This window comes from Arachis hypogaea, chromosome 18 (genome assembly GCF_003086295.3).
Source record: "Arachis hypogaea cultivar Tifrunner chromosome 18, arahy.Tifrunner.gnm2.J5K5, whole genome shotgun sequence".
In the NCBI taxonomy this organism is placed as follows: Eukaryota; Viridiplantae; Streptophyta; class Magnoliopsida; order Fabales; family Fabaceae; genus Arachis; species Arachis hypogaea.
Genome location: NC_092053.1, coordinates 34691470 through 34714668, shown reverse-complemented (window position 1 = coordinate 34714668; position 23199 = coordinate 34691470). Strand labels below are relative to the sequence as shown.

General features: G+C 38.5%; 1 non-coding gene across 1 annotated transcript; it reads left to right on the top strand.

Moving 5' to 3' along the window:
- Positions 1-21217: 21217 nt before the first annotated feature.
- On the top strand, positions 21218-21325 carry LOC112774881 (small nucleolar RNA R71). Its single transcript, XR_003189337.1, has one exon. It is a non-coding gene; the product is annotated as a small nucleolar RNA R71 (small nucleolar RNA).
- The last annotated feature ends 1874 nt before the right edge of the window (positions 21326-23199 follow it).

The window sequence follows — 23199 nt, the reverse complement described above, 5'->3', positions numbered from 1 at the left end:
TCCTTGAACTTAGCTTAATTATATTGATGTGGTGACAATGCTTCTTGTTTTCTGAATGAATGCTTGAGCAGTGCATATGTCTTTTGAAGTTGTTGTTTAAGAATGTTAAATATGTTGGCTCTTGAAAGAATGATGACTAGGAGACATGTTATTTGATAATATGAAAAATCATAAAAATGATTCTTGAAGCAAGAAAAAGCAGCAAAGAACAAAGCTTGCAGAAAAAAAAATAGGCGAAAAAAAAAAGAAAGAAAAGCAAGCAGAAAAAGCCAAAAGCTCTTAAAACCAAGAGGCAAGAGCAAAAAGCCAATAACCCTTAAAACCAAAAAGGCAAGGGAAAAAAAAAAGGATCCCAAGGCTTTGAGCATCAGTGGATAGGAGGGCCTAAAGGAATAAAATCCTGGTCTAAGTGGCTAAACCAAGCTGTCCCTAACCATGTGCTTGTGGCGTGTAGGTGTCAAGTGAAAACTTGAGACTGAGCGGTTAAAGTCAAGGTCCAAAGCAAAAAAAAAAAAGAGTGTGCTTAAGAACCCTGGACACCTCTAATTGGGGACTTTAGCAAAGCTGAGTCACAATCTGAAAAGGTTCACCCAATTATGTGTCTGTGGCATTTATGTATCCGGTGGTAATACTGGAAAACAAAGTGCTTAGGGCCACGGCCAAGACTCATAAAATAGCTGTGTTCAAGAATCATCATACTGAACTAGGAGAATCAATAACACTATCTGAACTCTGAGTTCCTATAGAAGCCAATCATTCTGAACCTCAATGGATAGAGTGAGATGCCAAAACTATTCAAGAAACAAAAAGCTATAAGTCCCGCTCATATGATTGAAGCTATGTTTCATTGATAGTTTGAAATTTATAGTATATTCTCTTCTTTTTATCCTATTTGATTTTCAGTTGCTTGGGGACAAGCAACAATTTAAGTTTGGTGTTGTGATGAGCGGATAATTTATACGCTTTTTGGCATTGTTTTTAGTATGTTTTTAGTAGAATCTAGTTACTTTTAGGGATGTTTTCATTAGTTTTTACGTTAAATTCACATTTTTGGACTTTACTATGAGATTGTGTGTTTTTCTGTGATTTCAGGTATTTTCTGGCTGAAATTGAGGGACTTGAGCAGAAATCAGATTCAGAGGTTGAAGAGGGACTGCTGATGCTGTTGGATTCTGACCTCCCTGCACTCAAAGTAAATTTTCTAGAGCTACTGAACTCGAAATGGCGCGCTTCCAATTGCGTTGGAAAGTAGACATCCAGGGCTTTCCAGCAATATATAATAGTCCATACTTTGGCCAAGAATAGACGACTCAAACTGGCGTTCAACGCCAGATCTCTGCCCAATTCTGGTGTCCACCGCCAGAAGAGGATCCAAAACCAGAGTTGAACGCCCAAACTGGCACAAAAGCTGGCGTTCAACTCCAAGAAGGACCTCTACACGTGCAACACTCAAAGCTCAGTCCAAGCACACACCAAGTGGGCCCCGAAAGTGGATTTATGCATCAATTATTTACTCTTGTAAACCCTAGTAGCTAGTTTATTATAAATAGGACATTTCACTATTGTATTTACCATCTTTGGATTATTTTTTGATCTATTGATCACGTTTTGAGGGCTGGCCATCTCGACCATGCCTGGACCTTTCACTTATGTAATTTTAACAGTAGAGTTTCTACACTCCATAGATTAAGGTGTGGGGCTCTGCTGTTCCTCAAAGATTAATGCAAAGTACTACTGTTTTCTATTCAATTCATCTTATTTCGCTTCTAAGATATTCATTCGCTCCTCAACCTGAATGTGATGAACGTGACAATCATCATCATTCCCTATGAACGCGTGCCTGACAACCACTTCCGTTCTACCTTAGACTAAATGAGTATCTCTTAGATCTCCTAACCAGAATCTTCGTGGCGTAAGCTAGAATGATGGCGGCATCCAAGAGAATCCGGAAGGTCTAAACCTTGTCTGTGGTATTCTGAGTAGGATTCAATGATTGGATGACTGTGACGAGCTCCAAACTTGCGATTGCAGGGCGTTAGTGACAGACGCAAAAGGATAGTAAATCCTATTCCAGCATGATCGAGAACCGACAGATGAATAGCCGTGCCGTGACAGGGTGCGTTGATCATTTTCACTGAGAGGATAAGATGAAGCCATTGACAAGGGTGATGCCTCCAGACGATTAGCCGTGCCGTGACAGGGCATTGGATCATTTTTCCGAGAGATGACCGAAAGTAGCCGTTGACAATGGTGATGTATCACATAAAGCCACCCATGGAAAGGAGTAAGACTGACTGGATGAAGATAGCAGGAAAGTAGAGGTTCAGAGGAACGAAAAGCATCTCCATTCGCTTATCTGAAATTCTCACCAATGATTTACATAAGTACCTCTATCCCTATTCTATTATTTATTTTCGAAAACCCATTACTGTTTGATATCCGCCTGACTGAGATTTACAAGGTGACCATAGCTTGCTTCATACCGACAATCTCCGTGGGATTCGACCCTTACTCACGTAAGGTATTACTTGGACGACCCAGTGCACTTGCTGGTTAGTTACACAGAGTTGTGAACCATGGTCTTGGCATCATGTTTTGGCGCCATTTCCAGGGAAAGAAAGAGCAATGAATTTTACATAATTAAAGTGTAATCACGATTCTGCGTACCAGTCCTCTCCAGGTACAGATTTCTGGAGGCAGCATACACTGGATACTTCAGCTCACAGTATCGGTTTGCAAACTTAATTGGATCATTGGCAGGGAGGAGCTGGTCAGCCTTCTCCTGTAGGGTAAAGTGCTTTTCTCGCCATGAGTCATCATGCATAAGCTCTAGGAGAGACATAGAGGATTCACCTCTTTTCTGTTTGCCAGTTGTTGCCTTTTCTTTTCCCTTTCTTTGAGGGTCAGACATCCTGAAAAACAGAAATCTAGGATATAATAAAAGCAGGAAAACAAGTAGGCAAATTACAAGATAAGCACATAGTGGCAAAGGAGCAGTAGAATAATGAAATGAGTTGAATAATTGTGCATTTTGGAGTGTTTTGGAGTTAAAAAGCTGAGATGAGAAATTACAATCCAAAATATGTTATAAGTAAAATACCTGTTAATTAGGAAAAACAAAAGCATGCCATGAAGTAAAAAGTTGAAGGAGTTAGTTAAAAAGTAAAGAGGCAAGTTTAGAAAGTCAAAAGTGGTTAAATTTGAAAAAGAGGTTAGAAAGCGGAAATCAGTGAGTTATTAAAAAGCAACTTGAAGTAAGTGGCATTGAGAATCGGTTTCCAAGTAACAAGAATTTCACAATTAAAAAAAAATAGTCAACTCATATTCAAGCAAGGAAATCAGGTTGTTGATGATTCATATAGATATAGAAATAGCAAAAAGTAAAATTGAATCATCAAAAGTGCAATTTATTAACCAGGAAACGAAAGGAATGAGAATGCTGGCCGGTGCATTCATGAAGTGGTTTGGAAAAGCTTAGGAATGCCAAATTCAAATTGCCAAAACCAAAACAAGAATGAAAATCAAAATAATATACAGAGAATTGGATAGCATTCCGGCTAAAATTGGACGTTCCCGGAAAATAAACAGCAGGCAGAATAGTTCATATAAATTAAAATAAAGCTGCACTTACATATATGGAGTATGAACATGAACAGTAAGAACATCATATGAACAATACTAACATCACAGCAATAGTAGAATTGCGAAAATTATAAAATAATTAGCAAGAACTGCGCAATGAATCAGGCCTAAATCCACTAACCACATCCTCGCTACCTAACCACCTAGAATCCATTACAACATACATCTCTAACTATCCTAAATTTAAACATAAACTGAAAAAATAGGCAAATAACTATGAATGAAAGAAAGGTGGCGTTCGGCGGAACCTGGTAGGCGTATGAATTAAGCTAGGGGACTGAGAGATGGCGGGGGTGTGATTGCGGTGGTGCTGGGAGGGGCACGGTGGTGTGGTGGCTGAATAGGGTGGTCGGCACGGCGGTTGGTGGCTGTTTGGTGGCAGGGGGTTCCGGGTGGGGGTAATGGTGGTGGGAGGGTTCAGGATGGGGAAAGGAAGGGGTGAGGGTGATGGTGGTGAGAGGCGCGGCGGTGACGGCGCAGTGGTGGTGGTGGTCGCGGAGGGGGCAGCGGTGGTGGAGGGAAGAAGAGAAGAGAAAGAGAAGAAAGAGAGGGAAGGAAGAAAGGGGGTGGCGTCGCGGTTGTGGCTGGGTGGTCGACGGTGGTGCGGCCGATGGAGGTGGTTGGGGTGGTGGTGATGGGCGCAGGGGAGGGGGAGAGAGCAGAGGGGATTGGGGAAAAAGAATGTGGGCGCGGGGGGGGGGGTTAGGGTTTTGCGTCACTGGGGTTAGTGAATTTGAATCCACGCGAACGCGTGGGGCACGCGATCGCGTGGCTAGGGTGGAATGGGGTTGACGCGATCGCGTGAGTGACACGATCGAATGAAATAGGAAAAAGGATGAATGACGCGGTCGCATGGCTCATACGACCGCGTCGCTGGAATTTGTACGAAACGCACAATTCCAGCGTCGTTTCAGCGTAACTCTCTGTCTCCTTTGGGGTGTTGTGCAATCCACGCGACGCGAACGCATCGCTCACGCTTTCGCGTGGGATGGATGTTTTGCAAGTGACGCGTTTGCGTCAGGGACGCGAACGCGTGGGCCGTTTTGTGCTAAACGCACAACAGTCGCACGATTCCAGCTCAGATATCTGGGCATTGGATTTTTACGCCGATTTCCAGTTCACGTGGCCGCGTGAATGACATGGACGCGTGGGAGGTGGTTTTCGCAACTGACGCGAACGCTTGAGCGATACGATCGCGTCGCACGCCTTCCTTTTTTTTAAATATGCAATTATGCAGTTATGCAGTATGTAATGCTAATGCAAATGCTTACGAATACTATCCAGGTTCAATGAAAATAAAACAATATAAAAATAAACAAAACGAAATAAAATGGAAACAGGAACGATCATACCATAGTGGGTTGTCTCCCACCTAGCACTTTTAGTTAAAGTCCTTAAGTTGGACATTGGATGAGCTTCCTGTTATGGCGGCTTACGCTTAAATTCATCCAGAAATCTCCACCAATGTTTGGAATGCCAACAGCCTCCGGGGTCCCAAACTAGGCATGTGAAGCCTTTGAGTAGCTTCAAACAGGTTCTCAGGCTCCCGGGGTGGTGAATGTCAGAATAGATTCTAGGATCCCAAACTTTGCTTTTAAATCCGCCTTCGTCTTGATCTATATTTTTCCATCCGGGCGGTTTAGAAATTAGATTCTCACCAAGATGACCAAACATTTTTCGAGATCCATTCGATTGAACATGAGACCAATCCGTGCACTTCAAGTTGAAGCGTGGAACTTTATTGAACCTTGTGCACCAGCTCTGAGTACGAGCCATTTTCCTCTTACTCTTAAAGCCGCAGAGAGCTCTAAGCTGGCCATCTGTTTCAAGAAAACCATATTCAAGTGAAAAAATAAAGTTAAAGGTTAAGGATTGTACCCACTTGAAGCTTGTATTAGGTGGTAATGGCCTTGGGATAGGTGTTTCCAGTGGTTCTGTAAGTTCTACTCCCTTGTAATCTTCTGTGAATTCCTCCACTTCTTTGCAAAATTCTTCAGCTGCAACATTGTCCTGATCAAAGTCTTCGATGTCTTCCTCATCACTCAAGTCATAAGCTGGAGGTTGAGAGAAATCTAACTCCGCATCATCTTCGTATTCACTTGGGGAAGATTCTTCAATCTCGGAGAATTCACTTGCAGATGCAAGTTCATTACTAGGAGAACTTGACTTGTGACTATCATCATCAAGGAAACTTGCGTCTTGGGTTATTCCGTCTAGTTCTTCATGAAATACCTGCTTTGGGGGTTGTGCACTACCCTCCTTAGCATTAATTATAACGTCCTTGACGGATTTTTTCACAATTCTGGATTCCCATGAAGGTTCATCATCTCCTAAATCTTTGACCAGTACTTCTTCTTCTTGGATAATTTGAGCTTCCTCCAATTGTTCCAGAACAAAGTTATGCTCATTACTACCCACTGGGGTTTTTAGTATCTCCTTCATGCTACATTCGTCATTAGATTTTCCACATAAAGCTATTGGAGTTCCTTGAGGGTTTAAACGTCTGGAAGATAATTGATGTATTGCTTGCTCCAGCTGATGAAGGGTTGTATGAAGTTGATCTACTGTTTCCTTGAGGCGAGCCTGTGATTCTCGAGGTGATGGATTTGGACATGGTACATAGGGAAGTGGTGGTGTTTGGGAGTAATTGGATTGGAATTGGGGTAAATAAGGATCGTATGGTGGTGAATGGTGAAAAGGAGCTTGTGAGTGTGGTGGTTCAAAGTTATGTTGAGAGGATGGTCTATAGGCACAGGGTGGGGCTTGTTGGTAGTTACAAGGTTGTCCACCATATCTATTAGCTTGGTATGCATTGTATAGTAGTCCTCGTCCATGATATCTTGGAGGGTGCTGTTGACTAAAGGGTTGATCAAATCCTCTTGGCTCCATCCATCTTTGATTTCTCTGACCTTGATGCATGTTCCTGCTATAACTTCCGTTCCCTTCAACAATATTAGAACCAAACTCAAAGCGAGAGGGGTGAGAATTCATAGTAGCTAAAAGAAGTAAAAAGGGAAAAACAAAAACAATTAAACAAATAAAAGAAAAATATTTACAATAACCAATAATAAGGCACACGATTGCAGTTCCTCGGCAACGGCGCCATTTTGAAGAGAGAACTTTTGCGTGGTCTAGAAATTCGCAGATAAATCCTCGTTACAGGTATAGCTTCTAAACCAACAAAAGTCCTTTCTTACAAACGTTTTGGTTGTCACAAGTAACAAACCCCTAAATAAATTGATAACCGAAGTATTAAACCTCGGGTCGTCTTCTCAAGGAACTGCAGGGAGGTATGTTCTTATTATTGGTTATGAGTTTTGTAAATTGGGGTTTTGAAGGTAAGGAACAAGTAATTTAAATGAAAAATAAAATAAATAAATAACTGTAAAATAAACTCTTGGTAAGGTATGAGAATTTGGAAGTCCTATCCTAGTTGTCCTTATCAATGGTGATGAGAATTGAGTTTTAATTCCACTTAGTTAGCCTTTACTAAAGCAAAGGAAGGTCAAGTGGACCAATTAGTTTGATCCTCAGGTCCTAGTCAATTCCTAAGAAAGGACTAGAGTTATTGGAGTTTAATTCAATTGGTAAAAATAACAATTATCAGTCACGATGAGTTGACAACTCAAGAGTTACCAATTAATCAACCAAAGCCAAAAGGGAGAAAATATAAATTATTAATATAAATAAAGAAAAGCAGTCATAATTCTGAAATACCTCAAATTATATTAAAAAGAAAAACAAATCTAAACATGAATGGTTCATAAGCCAATTTGGCAACAAAAGTAATTAAAGGAAAGCATTAAAGTATCTGAAAATAAAAGAGAAATATAAAGTAAAGGAATGTTGAACCTGATAAAGAGTTGGAATACTAAATTGAGATAACAAGAAATCCTAATCCTAAAACCTAAGAGAGAGGAGAGAACCTCTCCCTCTAAAAACTACATCTAAACTCTGGAAAGTGAATAATTGGAGATCTTCTTGAATGGATGCATTCCCCCACTTCATAACCTCTAATCTGTGCCTTCTGGACTTGGATCTGGGCCAAAAAGGGCTTCAGAAATCGCTGTGAGCGTTTTCTGTAATTTCTGGTGCGTGGCGTCTGTCACGTGTCCGCGTGGGTCACGCGGTCGCGTCACCTGGAGTTTTCCTTATCACGCGTTCGCTTCGGTCATGCGTCCGTGTCATCTGTGTTCTACTCATGGCGCGTGTCCGCGTCAGTCACGCATTCGCGTCGCTGTCTTTTCGCGCTAGGCATGCGGCCGCGTCGTCCATGCGTTCGCGTGCTACCAGTTTCTTCAAAAATTCCATTTTGTGCTTTCCTTTCATTTTTGTATGTTTTCTTTCCATCCTTTAAGTCATTCCTGCCTTAGAAGATCTGAAACTACTCAACACACAAATCACGGCATCGAATGGTAATAAAAGGTAATTAAAATAAATAATTTCAAAGCATAGGAAACATGTAATTCACATATATCACATAATAAGGAAGGAAAAGTAAAACCATGCAATTTTCATGAATAAGTGGGTGAAGGATTGAATAAATCTCTTGAATTGAGCACAATATATATATATATATATATATATATATATATATATATATATATATATATATATATATATATCATAAAATATGGGTTTATCATTCACCACCCAATAACACAGAACCAACAAATTCTGGTGCTAATAATTCAATACCCCAAAAAAATGAACCCACTACCACATCCAACTCTAATCCTAGCCAAGCTACTACTGCAAAGCCTATTAGCAAGACTCCTCCAGTTACCCCAAAAACTAAACCCAAGTCAAAGGCTAACTCAAAGCTAAAGTCTAATACTACATCTTCTTCCAAGTCCAAGGCCAATCGAAGTGTGTGTTTAAGCCCAAGCCCAACCCAAAATTTGTGTCCAAGCCCAAAATAAATCTAAAGTCCAAATTCAACACTAAAGCCTATTGCACAAAGTCTGCTTCAAGAGTGAGGCAAGTCCAGCAACCACACAAGAAAAAATAAGTTCTGATATTGTCTTGTTTTAAAGATGAACACACCACAAAGGACAGTTCATATAAACTTGGAAGAGATGATAGCTCAAGTGGTGATGACATAGTTGAAAAAATTGTCAAGCTAAGAAAAGAGACCCTAAGTTGAAGCATGCACCTGCAGAAGCTTTTGCAAAGTCTAAGAGAAAGTTAATTAATGATGATGATACATTGGTGGTGGATGGTGAGGAGTGTGAGATGGACTTAAGTTTCTTATAAGTCCCTGTCACAGGAGATGAAGATCTAGATAATGCTTTGGACCCTGGAGTAGAGTCTGATGGGGCGAACTCTTGGCATTCCAAGGAGATGAAGACTCCTCTTCCTTCAGAAGATGAATTTTTAGAAGAAGAGCCTGATGATGTTTTTCCAGTATTTAGAGATGGTATTCATTTTGTTGATTTAAAACTTGAGGTGGGAATGAATTTTAATGCAAAGTATGAGTTTAGAGAGGCAGTGAGGGAGTTTACAATTGAAGAAGGTAGACGGATTCAGTTTATTAAGAATAATACTGTGAGATGTAGGGCTATGTGCAAGGTTGAGGAGTGCAATTGGGTGGTTTATGCCTCATGGGATCATAAGAAAACATGTTCGTAGATAAAAACTTTCAATGACGACCACACGTGTCCTAGAGAAGCCACCAACCAAGCTGCAAATAGGAGTTGGTTGACTAGCAAGTTAGTGAAGAAGGTTAGGAAGTATCCTAACTTTAGACAATGTGAGGCAGCTGTGTACTTCAAGCCTAAGTATGACCCGGTGTTAAATAGAAATTCGATTTCTAGAACCTTGACAGATGCTAGAGCAGAGATGAGAAGGTCCAATATACAATGGTGAGGAACTACGGTAAAACACTCCTAAAGTGTAATCCGGGATCAACAGTGAGAATTGGCACCATCTCACAACCAGATAGAGAGGTGATTTTTCAAAAGATGTATGTTTGTCTTAGTGGCTACAAGAATGGGTTTAAGGCAGGGTGTAGGCGACTGATTGGATTAGACAGGGTATTCTGTAAAACACAAATTGCAGGACAGATTTTATCAGCAGTGGGTCAAGATGCAAATCATCACATATATGTTATAGCTTGGACAATTGTGGATATGGAGAATACGGAGAATTGGAAGTGATTTTTGGAGCTACTCTATGAAGACCTCGGAGACTATAAAGAAAACAAATGGTGCTTTATGAGTGACAAGCAAAAGATATACCTTGCCCTTTCATAGTACATTCTATTAGTCTAAAATGGAATTGGTTATTGTTATTTATTATAAGTAATGGATTTAAGGTTAATAATTGCTAGTTAATAATGTTATTCAGTTATTTGTTACATGTTGGTCTGAAAAGCTGTGTACTTTTTTAATAGAATATTTTGCATGATTCTTTATGAGTAGTCTGACATAGGAACAAAGATAGGAAATGATTTAAAGGTAGAGGACCATTTCAGGTTCATTAAATAAATGTTAGGGACCATTATGGGTTCATTTATTGTATCTCAAGGACTATTTTGTATCACAACAAAAGTTACTTAATTGTTGTGTTCGCATGCAGAGTCTGATTTCTGTTGTCCACGAGGTCATGCCTCATGTCCACCATAGATTCTGCGTGTGACACCTATGGAGAAACTTTAACAAGCAGTAAAAAGATTTAAAATTAAGGGGATTATTCTGGGAATACGCAAGATCAACTACATATCAAGATTTCTCTGACAACATGAAGAAGATTAAGAAAATTAATGAAGATGCTTGAAATTACCTGAACAAGTGGCCTAGGGACTCATGGACAAAGTTAGCATTTATTCATAGCCTAAAGCTTGACAATATCTGCAATAATGCATGCGAGGTCTTTAATGCAAGAATTAAAGAAGCAAGACCCAAGCCAATCATCACTCTACTTGAGGAGGTCAGAACGTTTGTGATGAGAACAATCGCTAAAAATAAAGTTAAGCTTGCCAACCATATAGGGAAGCTACCACCAGTGGTTCAAAGTAGATTAGACAAGATTAGAAAGGAGTCTAAAAATGGAATGCCAATCTGAACTAGAGATGATGAGTATGAGAAGTTTGAAGTGCATGGTCATCCAACAGACATGGTAGTGGATTTGGGCAAGCGGCTGTGCACATGTCAGTTTTGGATGTTAACAGGTAATTAACCAGCATTTAGATCCTCTTTTTTGCAAATATTTAAATACTTTAATAATACATTTGCATTGTTTGTTATTTTCTTTAGGAATGCCTTGTGTGCATGCTTGTGTAGCTCTTGCAAGGGTGAATAAAATACCTGAAGATTTTTGTCATAAATGGCTCATCATGGACTCATATAGAGACACTTATGCACATTATATAAATTCTTTGCCTGGACAAATCCTGTGAGAGAAATCTGAGCACAATAGGCCACAAACTCCAAAGACCAAGAAAAAGACTGGACCACTCACAAAGAAAAGGAGAAAGGATGCAGTGAGGGCAATGGAGGAAGCAAAAAATCTAAGATTACTGGGGTCCTAAAGAGACAACTTAAACTCTTCACTTGCAGATACTACCTACAGAAGGGACACACAAAGAGGAGTTGTTCAAAGAAGAAGCAGCTGATGTTGCATCTGCTCTTGTTGCTGCAGCTGCGCTTGCTGCTGCTAAGACAAAATCCAATGCACAAGAAAATGCAACACTAGGATCAACTGTTGATCCAAATTCTGTTGCAGTAGATGCTGTTGATGTTCCTGCTCAAACTCCTCCAGATGCACCTGCTCAAGCTCCTCTAGATGCACTTGCTCAAGCTCATCATGTTACTGTAGCAGTTGATGTCCAGAAAGTTGAGATCAAACTTTCTCAACTAAACTACTCAAATGCACAACAGTCTCAAAAGGTAGGTCCATTTAGTTTAACAGACCACATTTAAAATTATTGTGCACATTCATACTAAATTTATGTACTATTTAAAGGAAATAGGGTCCATTTACGAGGCCATCCAAGTTGCAGACCAGAAGGAGGTCCTCACCACCATCAGGATTGGTCACTTTGTATCCATTACAAGGAACAAGTTCAGCCACAGCTTTCAGACTGGCCAATTTCTTGAAATTTATCCCAACGCCTGGCTTCAAGCCATCGAAAAAAAAAGAAATGAAGATGTAATTGATGGCAGTAGACCGTTTTGAATGATACTATGAATCTTTTTGTGAATGATACTTTTATTTTGTGGCTTAGGTTTATGACAGTAGATTATTTATCTATTTGGATACAATATAAGAATGATGACACTCTCTATCCTTGCTATGGGTGTATTTTGAATTTAAAACTAGTCTTTATTTTTGTGAGAGAATTGCCACTGATATGACAAGGATTTAACTTGTTAAAAGTCATTGTTAGTTTTCTTGAAACTCATTATATATATATATATATATATATATATATATATATATATATATATATATATATATATATATATATATATATATGACAATTTGTTCCACCTTGATTCTTTTTTGTAATATTTTTTCAATAATTTTGTTGGATGACAGAAAAAATTTACTTTATGTTTATAACATGACTAACAACTTGAACATTTGCAATGACACTTTTTCTTTCTTCTACTACACATTAACTCCAAACACATTAAAACAAATTCATCCTCAAACTTTAACTACCAACATGAAACCAGCAGAATCATAAAACAAGCCAACAATAACATGCATGTATAATTTTTGAGTTCTAACTTCAGCTTCTAACTTTCTAATTCTCCAAGCCAAATTCACCCTCACTTGGTCACCATCCTTGGTATAAATTACCCTTCCACCGACGTCTTCTTCTTCAATGTCAGTCCAGACAAATAAACCACACCACCTCTTTCCATTAACATTGTAGTCACCTAAAGAATCGCTTGTTAGAGTTAGCCTCTATTGTGGACCACCAAAGAACAGGACGGCAGCCACACCCACACCACTGTGGAACACTCAATACTCTACTTCGATTGAAAATCCTTGTGTTGGACCGCATGAAACTCTGTCTTCCACTTGCAATCATGATCCTAAAATCAGAAGGGAGTAAGGAGACGAAGAACCAGAAAAAAATGAGAAGAAGAAGAAGAGGAAAAAATCACGGAAGCAATTTAGGTTATAAAAGGGGGACAACGATCAAATTGGAGCTAATCAAATTTTATGCCATGTCATTTAATCATTTTTGTGTCCAGCATGATAAGAATTGGCCACATCACTGACGGCGTTGGTGTACGAAATCGTGATTGTTCATTCCTTAGTAACGGCGCCAAAAACTTGGTGCGCACGTTCATAATCTTAATTCTTTTTCACAACTTCGCACAACTAACCAGCAAGTGCACTGGGTCATCCAAGTAATAAACTTTACGTGAGTAAGGGTCGATCCCACGGAGATTGTCGGCTTGAAGCAAGCTATGGTCACCTTGTAAATCTCAGTCAGGCAGATTCAAATGGTTATAGAGTTTTAATAGTTAAAAGATAAATAAAACGTAAAATAAAGATAGAGATACTTATGTAATTCATTGGTGAGAATTTCAGATAAGTGTATGGAGATGCTTTTGTTCCTTCTGAACCTCTGCTTTCCTACTGTCTTCATCCAATCATTCCTACTCCTTTCCATGGCAAGTTGTATGTTGGGCATCACCGTTGTCAATGGCTACATCCCGTCCTCTTTGTGAAAATGGTCCAAATGCGCTATCATCGCACGGCTAATCATTTGTCGGTTCTCGATCATGTTGGAATAGGATCCATTGATCCTTTTGCATCTGTCACTACGCCCAAAACTCGTGAGTTTGAAGCTCGTCACAGTCATCCCTTCCCAGATCCTACTCGGAATACCACAGACAAGGTTTAGACTTTCCGAATCTCAGGAATGGCTGCCAATAATTCTAGCTTATACCACGAAGACTCCGATCCTTCGGAATGGAGGCTAAGAGATACGCATTCAAGCTTGTTTTCATGTAGAGCGGAAGTGGTTGTCAGGCACGCATTCATAAGTGAGAATGGTGATGAGCGTCACATAATCATCACATTCCTCATGTTCTTGTGTGCGAATGAATATCTTAGAGAAGAAATAGGCTTGAGTTGAATAGAAAAACAATAGTACTTTGCATTAATTCATGAGAAACAGCAGAGCTCCACACCTTAATCTATGGTGTGTAGAAACTTGAAGAGAGAACTTTTGCGTGATCTAGAATTCAGAATAAATTTTCGTTGCAAGTATAGATTCTAAACGAACAAAAGTCCTTTCTTACAAACGTTTTGGTTGTCACAAGTAACAAACCCCTAAATAAATCGATAACCGAAGCATTTAAACCTCGGGTCATCTTCTCAAGGAACTGCAGGGAAGTATGTTCTTATTATTGGTTATGAGTTTTGTAAATTGGGGTTTGAAAGTAAGGAACAAGCAATTTAATTGACAAGCAAAATAAATAAATAACTGTAAAATAAACTCTTGGCAAGGTATGAGAGTTTGGAATTTCTATCCTAGTTATCCTTATCAGGTGTGATGAGAATTGGATTTTAATCCCACTTAGTTAAGTCAAGTGGACTAATTAGATTGATCCTCAAGTTCTAGTCAATCCCTGTGGGACGACTAGCTTTAGAGCGATCTAGATTAATTAGGAATCTGCCAATTTCAACCACTGCTGAGTTTGACAACTCAAGTGTTACCAATTACTTAACCAAAGCCAAAAGGAAGAAAATATCTAAATTAAATTAAGAGCATTCATAAATAGAATAAAACAATCATAAACTGAAATACCTCAAGTAATATTAATTAAGAAAATCATAACATGAATGTAGCATAAGCCAAATTGAAAAGATAAATAATGATTAAAGGTATATAATAAAAGTAGAAAATAAATAAGAGAAACATTGAACCTGCACTTGAAGAGAAGTAATCCTAAAATTAAGAGAAATCCTAATCCTAAAACCTAAGAGAGAGGAGAGAACCTCTCCCTCTAAAAATTACATCTAAAACTATCCAAAAATGAATAATTGCCAATCTCCCTATATGGATGCATTCCCCCACTTCATAACCTCTAATCTATACCTTCTGAACTTGGATCTGGGCCAAAAAGGGCTTCAGAAATTGCTGGGAGCGTTTTCTGTAATTTCAGGTGCGTGGCGTCTGTCATGCGTCCGCGTGGGTCACGCGGTCGCGTCACCTGGAGTTTTTCTTGTCACGCGTTCGCTTCACTCATGCGTCCATGTCGTCTGTGTTCTGCTCATGGCACGCGTCCGCGTTAGTCACGCGTTCGCGTCGCTGCCTTTCCGCGCTGGGCATGCGGCCGCGTCGTCCACGCGTTTGCGTCGCTACCAGTTTCTTCAAAAACTCCATTTTGTGCTTTCCTTCCATTTTTGTATGTTTCCTTTCCACCCTTTAAGTCATTACTGGCTTTAGAATATCTGAAACTACTTAACACACAAATCACGGCATCGAATGGTAATAAAGGGTAATTAAAATAAATAATTTTAAAGCATAGGAAACATGTATTTCACATATATCACATAATAAGGAAGGAAAAGTAAAACCATGCAATTTACATGAATAAGTGGGTGAAGGATTGAATAAATCTCTTGATATGAGCACAATATATATCATAAAATATGGGTTTATCAACCTCCTCACACTTAAACAATAGCATGTCCTCATGATAAGTCCAAGATAAAGAGTAAGGTAAGGTTAAAGTGGTGGAATCTCATGCAATGCAATCTATCCTAAATGCAACTACCTAAATGAGTCATGCAATTCTGATTTTTATTAACTTGTATATAAAACTTACATGTAGTTAAATTAATTCACATTCTCAAGGAATTATATATGCGTAGCCAAACCCTGGATAATGTTAAAGCACTTTAACAATTGAGATGGGTAAAAATATTTTTCAAACTTGCAAGACAATTAACAATTTAAGCAGAGATATATGGTGATGAGTGGTATGCAAAATTGTGATCATCAACAATGGCGCCAAAGACTTGGTGCTCTCAAAGGTGAATCACACTTTGTCACAACTTTGCACAACTAACCAGCAAGTGCACTGGGTCATCCAAGTAATAAACCTTACGTGAGTAAGGGTCGATCCCACGGAGATTGTCGGCTTGAAGCAAGCTATGGTCACCTTGTAAATCTCAGTCAGGAGGATTCAAAATGGTTATAGAGAATTGATAATTAAAACATAATTAAACTATAAACTAGGATAGAGATACTTATGTAATTCATTGGTGAGAATTTCAGATAAGCGTATAGAGATGCTTTCGTTCCTCCTGAACCTCTGCTTTCCTGCTGTCTTCGTCCAATCATTCCTACTCCTTTCCATGGCAAGCTGTATGTTGGGCATCACCGTTGTCAATGGCTACATCCCGTCCTCTCTGTAAAAATGGTCCAATGCACTGTCACTGCATGGCTAATCATCTGTCGGTTCTCGATCATACTGGAATAGGATTTACTATCCTTTTGCGTCTGTCACTATGCCCAGCACTCGCGAGTTTGAAGCTCGTCATAGCCATCCCTTCCCAGATCCTACTCGGAATACCACAGACAAGGTTTAGACTTTCCAGATCTCAAGAATGGCCGTCTATGGGTTCTAACTTATACCACGAAGATTCTAATATCTCGAACTCGGTCCCCTGTATTAGATATCTAAGAGATACTCATTCTAGCTTGTTTGCATGTAGAACGGAAGTGTTTGTCAGGCACGCGTTCATAAGTGAGAATGATGATGAGCGTCACATAATCATCACATTCATCATTTTCTTGTGTGCGAATGGATATCTTAGAATAGGAATAAGCTTGAATTGAATAGAAAAACAATAGTACTTTGCATTAATCTGTGAGGAACAGCAGAGCTCCACACCTTAATCTATGGTGTGTAGAAACTCTACCATTGAAAATACATAAGAACAAAGTCTAGGTATGGCCGAATGGCCAGCCTCCATGATCTCAGAACTAAACGTCCAAAGATTGTAAATACAATAGTAAAAAGTTCTATTTATACTAAACTAGTTACTAGGGTTTACAGAAATGAGTAAATGATGCAGAAATCCACTTCTGGGGCCCACTTGGTGTGTGCTTGAGCTGAGCATTGAGCTTTACACATGTAGAGGCTTCTCTTGGAGTTGAACGCCAGTTTGTAACCTGTTTCTGGCGTTTAACTCCACTTTGCAACCTGTTTCTGGCGTTTAACTCCAGAATAGGGCAGGAAGCTGGTGTTGAACGCCAGTTTGTGTCGTCTAAACTCGCGCAAAGTATGGACTATTATATATTTCTGGAAAGTCCTGGATGTCTACTTTCCAACGAAATTGAGAACGTGCCATTTGGAGTTCTGTAGCTCTAGAGAATCCACTTTGAGTGTAGGGAGGTCAGAATCCAACAGCATCTGCAGTCCTTCCTCAACCTCTGAATCTGATTTTTGCTCAAGTCCCTCAATTTCAGCCAGAAATTACCTGAAATCACAGAAAAACACATAAATTCATAGTAAAGTTCAGAAATGTGATTTTTATTTAAAAACTAATAAAAATATATTAAAAACTAACTAAATCATACTAAAAACTATGTAAAAACAATGCCAAAAAGCGTATAAATTATCCGCTCATCACAACACCAAACTTAAATTGTTGCTTGTCCCCAAGCAAGTGAAAATCAAATAGGATAAAAAGAAGAGAATATACTATAAATTCTAAAATATCAATGAAACTTAGCTCCAATCAGATGAGCGGGACTTGTAGCTTTTTGCCTCTTGAATAGTTTTGGCATCTCACTTTATCCATTGAAGTTCAGAATGATTGGCATCTATAGGAACTCAGAGTTCAGATAGTGTTATTGATTCTCCTAGTTCAGTATGTTGATTCTTGAACACAGCTACTTTATGAGTCTTGGCCGTGGCCCTAAGCCCTTTGTTTTTCAGTATTACCACCGAATACATAAATGCCACAGACACATAACTGGGTGAACCTTTTCAGATTGTGACTCAGCTTTGCTAGAGTCCCCAATTAGAGGTGTCCAGGGTTCTTAAGCACACTCTTTTCTTTACTTTGGACCTTGACTTTAACCGCTCAGTCTCAAGTTTTCACTTGACACCTTCACGCCACAAGCACATGGTTAGGGACAGCTTGGTTTAGCCGCATAGGCCAGGATTTTATTCCTTTAGGCCCTCCTATCCACTGATGCTCAAAGCCTTGGATCCTTTTTATTTACCCTTGCCTTTTGGTTTTAAGGGCTATTGGCTTTTTGCTCTTGCCTTTTGGTTTAAAGAGCTTTTGGCTTTTTCTGCTTGCTTTTTCTTTTTCTTTTTCTCTTTTTTTTTTTGCTATTTTTCTTTTCTCTTTTTTTTTTCTACAAGCTTTTGTATTCACTGCTTTTTCTTGCTTCAAGAATCAATTTTATGATTTTTCAGATTATCAAATAACATTTCTCATTTTTCATCATTCTTTCAAGAGACAACATATTTAACATTCATAAACCACAATTTCAAAAGACATATGCACTGTTCAAGCATTCATTTAGAAAACAAAAAGTATTGTCACCACATCAAAATAATTAAACTAGTTTCAAGGATGAATTCGAAACCATGTACTTCTTGTTCATTTGTAATTAAAACAGTTTTCATTTAAGAGAGGTGATGGATTCATAAGACATTCATAACTTTAAGGCATAGACACTTAAATACTAATGATCATATAGTAAAGACATAAACATAAATAAAACATAAAGCATAGTAAACGAAAAACAGAAAAATAAGAACAAGGAGATTAAGGAACGGGTCCACCTTAGTGAGGGTGACGTCTTCCTCTTCTTGAAGAACCAATGGTGCTTTTGAGCTCCTCTATGTCTCTTCCTTGTCTTTGTTGTTCCATCCCTAGTGATTTTGGTGCTCCTATCCTTAGTTGCTCCCAATAGTTGTGTGGAGGAAAATGCATTCCCTGAGGTATCTCAGGAATTTCATGGTGAGGAATTTCCTCATGCTCTTGTTGAGCAGTCAAATGCTTTACCACTGAGCTATGGACCCTTGAGATGAATCTCTCCATCTCCCATGACTCAGAGGTGGAAGCTTTTGTCTTCCCTTTCCTCTTTCTAGAGGTTTCTCTGGCCTTAGGTGCCATAAATGGTTATGGAAAAACAAAAAGCAATACTTTTACCACACCAAACTTAAAAGGTTTTGATCGTCCCCGAGCAAAAGAAGAAAGGAAGTAGTAGAAGAAGAAGAAAATAAAGGAGATGGAGGTGTGTGAATGGTTCGGGCACTGGGGGTTTAAGGTGGTTATGATGTGTGAAAAGGAAGGAGTGATGGTTTGAATTTGAGTGGGTGGGTGTAGGTGGGTGTATGATGGTTTTGGAGGGGAATTGGAGGTGATTATTGGAGGTTATTTTGGGGAAGAATATTGTGGAAAGGTGTGAAGAGGAGAGAAGAAGTGGTGGGGATCTTGTGGGGTCCACAGATCCTGTGGGGTCCACAGATCCAGTGGGGCCAAGGTCTTAACATCCCTGCTCCAATTAGGCGTGTAAAACGCCCTTGCTGTGCAATCCTGGCGTTTAACGCCAGACTGTTGCTTGTTTCTGGCGTTAAACGCCCAAATGTAGCCTGTTTCTGGCGTTTAACGCCAGGTAGATGCTTGTTTCTGGCGTTAAACGCCAGACAGATACTTGTTTCTGGCGTTTAAATGCCAGAATGCTCCTCCTCCAGGGTATGCTGTTTTTCATTCTGTTTTTGATTTTTCAGTAGTTTTTGTGACTCCACATGATCATCAACCTAATAAAATACGAAATAACAAAAAGAAAATAAAATAGATATGATTAAATAACATTGGGTTGCCTCCCAACAAGCGCTTCTTTAATGTCAATAGCTTGACAGTGAGCTCTCATGGAGCCTCACAGATAATCAAAGCAAGGTTGGAACCTCCCAACACCAAACTTAGAGTTTGAATGTGGGGGTTCAACACCAAACTTAGAGTTTGATTGTGGCCTCCCAACACCAAACTTAGAGTTTGACTGTGGGGGCTTTGGTTGACTCTGCAGTGAGAGAAGCTTTTCATGCTTCCTCTCCATGGATACAGAAGGAGAACCTTGAGTCTTAAACACAAGGTAGTCCCTATTCAGTTGAAGGACCAACTCTCCTCTGTCCACATCAATCACAGCTCTTGTTGTGGCTAGGAAGGGTTTTCCAAGGATGATGGATTCATCCTCTTCCTTCCTAGTGTCTAGGATTATGAAATCAGCAGGGATGTAAAGGCCTTCAACCTTTACTAACACGTCCTCTACTTGTCCATAAGCCTGTTTTCTTGAGTTGTCTGCCATCTCTAATGAGATTCTGGCAGCTTGCACCTCAAAGATCCTAAGTTTCTCCATTACAGAGAGTGGCATTAAGTTTATTCCTGACCCCAGGTCACACAGAGCCTTCTCAAAGGTCATGGTGCCTATGGTACAGGGTATTAAGAATTTGCCAGGATCCTGTTTCTTTTGAGGTAATTTCTGCCTATCCAATGCATTTAGTTCATTGGTGAGCAAGGGAGGTTCATCTTCCCAAGTCTCATTACCAAATAGTCTGGCATTCAGCTTCATGATTGCACCAAGGTACTTAGCAACTTGCTCTTCAGTAATGTCTTCATCCTCTTCAGAAGAAGAATACTCATCAGAGTTCATGAAGGGCAGAAGGAGGTTCAATGGAATCTCTATGGTCTCTAGATGAGCCTCAGATTCCTTTGGTTCCTCAAAGGGAAACTCCTTATTGGTCATTGAACGTCCCAGGAGGTCTTCCTCACTAGGATTCATGTCCTCCTCCTCCCTTGTAGGTTCGGCCATGATGGTCAAATCAATGGCCTTGCACTCTCTCTTTGGATTTTCTTCTGTATTGCTTGGGAGAGTACTAGGAGGAGTTTCAATGACCCTTTTACTCAGCTGGCCCACTTGTGCCTCCAAATTTCTAATGGAAGACCTTGTTTCATTCATAAAACTCATAGTGGCCTTAGATAGATCAGAGACTATATTTTCTAAGCTAGATGGATTCTGCTTAGAATTCTCTGTCTGTTGTTGAGTGGATGATGGAAAAGGTTTGCTATTGCTAAATCTGTTTCTCCCACCATTATTAAAGCCTTGTTGAGGCTTTTGTTGATCCTTCCATGAGAAATTTGGATGATTTCTCCATGAGGGATTATAGGTGTTTCCATAGGGTTCACCCATGTAATTTACCTCTGCTATTGTAGGGTTCTCAGGATCATAAGCTTCTTCTTTAGAAGATGCCTCTTTAGTACTGTTGGATGATTCCTTCAATCCATTCAGACTCTGAGAGATCATATTGACTTGCTGAGTCAATATTTTATTCTAAGCCAATATGGCATTCAGAGTATCAATTTCAAGAACTCCTTTCCTCATAAGCATCCCATTACTCACAGGATTCCTTTCAGAAGTGTACATGAACTGGTTATTTGCAACCATGTCAATGAGTTCTTGAGCTTCTGCAGGCGTTTTCTTTAGGTGAATGGATCCACCTGTAGAATAGTCCCGTGACATCTTTGATAGTTCAGACAGACCATCACAGAATATATCCAGGATGGTCCATTCTGAAAGCATGTCAGAAGGACACTTTTTGGTCAGTTCCTTGTATCTCTCCCAAGCTTCATAGAGGGATTCACCTTCTTTCTGTTTAAAGGTTTAAACATCCACTCTAAGCTTACTAAGCTTTTGAGGAGGAAAGAACTTGGCTAAGAAAGCCGTGACCAGCTTATCCCAAGAGTTCAAGCTATCTTTAGGTTGAGAATCCAACCATATTCTAGCTCTGTCTCTTACAGCAAACGGGAAAAGCATAAGCCTGTAGACCTCGGGATCAACCTCATTGGTCTTAACAGTGTCACAGATCTGCAAGAATTCAGTTAAGAACTGAAAATGATCTTCTGATGGAAGTCCATGAAACTTATAGTTCTGTTGCATCAGAGAAACTAATTGAGGCTTTAGCTCAAAATTGTTTGCTCCAATGGCAGGGATTGAGATGCTTCTTCCATGTAAGTTGGAATTTGGTGCAGTAAAGTTACCAAGTATCTTCCTTGCATTGTTATTATTTTCGGCCATGTCTCCTTCTTTTTCGAAAATTTTTGTCAGATTTTCTCCAGAGAGTTGTGCTTTAGCTTCCCTTAGCTTCCTCTTCAGAGTCCTTTCAAGTTTCGGATCAGCTTCAACAAGAATGTTCTTATCCTTATTCCTGCTCATATGAAAAAGAAGAAAACAGAAAAGAAAAGGAATGCTCTATGTCACAGTATAGAGATTCCTTTATGTGAGTAGAAGAAGAGGAGAATAGAAGAAGGAGAAGAGAAAAACTTGAAAATTAATTAACATAAAATAAAAATATTTTTGATTTTATTTTAAATATTAATTAGAATTCGAAAATTTAAAAAGAAAAATAAAATTGAATCAAATTAGAATTTAAAACAAATAGTTAATTAAAAGGAAATTTTGAAAAAGAGGGGAGGAATTTCAAAAATTAGAAAGAGAGAGTTAGTTAGGTAGTTTTGAAAAAGATATGATTGAAATAGTGAACTTTTAAAATCAAACAAAAAGTCAAGTAGTTAATTGAAAAAGATTTGAAAATCAATTTTTGAAAAGATAAGAAGTTAGAAAAGATTTTGAAATTGATTTTGAAAAAGATGTGATTGACATTTATTTTGAAAAAGATTTGAAAGAGAAATTTAAAAAGATTTGATTTTGAAAATTAAAGTTGATTGCTTGACTAACAAGAAACAAAAAGATAGTATTTTAAAATTTAAAGAATGAACCTTTCTTAATAGGCAAGTAACAACTTAAAATTTTTGAATCAATCACATTAATTGTTAGCATTAATTTTGAAAATATGAAATCGAAATAAGAGAAAGATTTTGAAAATAGATTTTTAAATTTTCGAAAATATTAAGAAGAAAATTGAAAAAGATTTGATTTTTGAAAAAGATTTGAAAAAGATAGAATTTTTTTAAAATTAAAAATTTGATTTGACTCATAAGAAACAAATAGATTTTAAAAATTTTTGAAAAAGTCAACTCAAATTTTCGAATTTTATGAGTGAAAAAAGGGAAAGATATTTTTTTTATTTTTTTTGAATTTTTAATGATGAAAGAGAAAAACATCAAAAAGACTCAATGCATGAAAATCTTGGATCAAAACAAATAATGCAAGCAAGAACACTATGAATGTCAAGATGAACACCAAGAACACTTTGAATGTCAAGATGAACACCAATAACTTATTTTTGAAAATTTTTAAGAAAAGAAAAACATGCAAGACACCAAACTTAAAAATTTTTAATGTTGAGACACTAACAAATTGAGAATGCATATGAAAAACAAGAAAAGACACAAAACATAAAAATATGAAGATCAAACAAGAAGACTTGTTAAGAACAACTTGAAGATCATGAAGAACAAGAAAGAAACTCAATGCATGTGTTCTTCAAAAATTTAAGAAAAGTTAAAAGCATGCAATTGACACCCAACATACAATTCACTAGACTCAAACAAGAAACATCAAATTATTTTTGATTTTATGATTTTGTTAAACTTTTT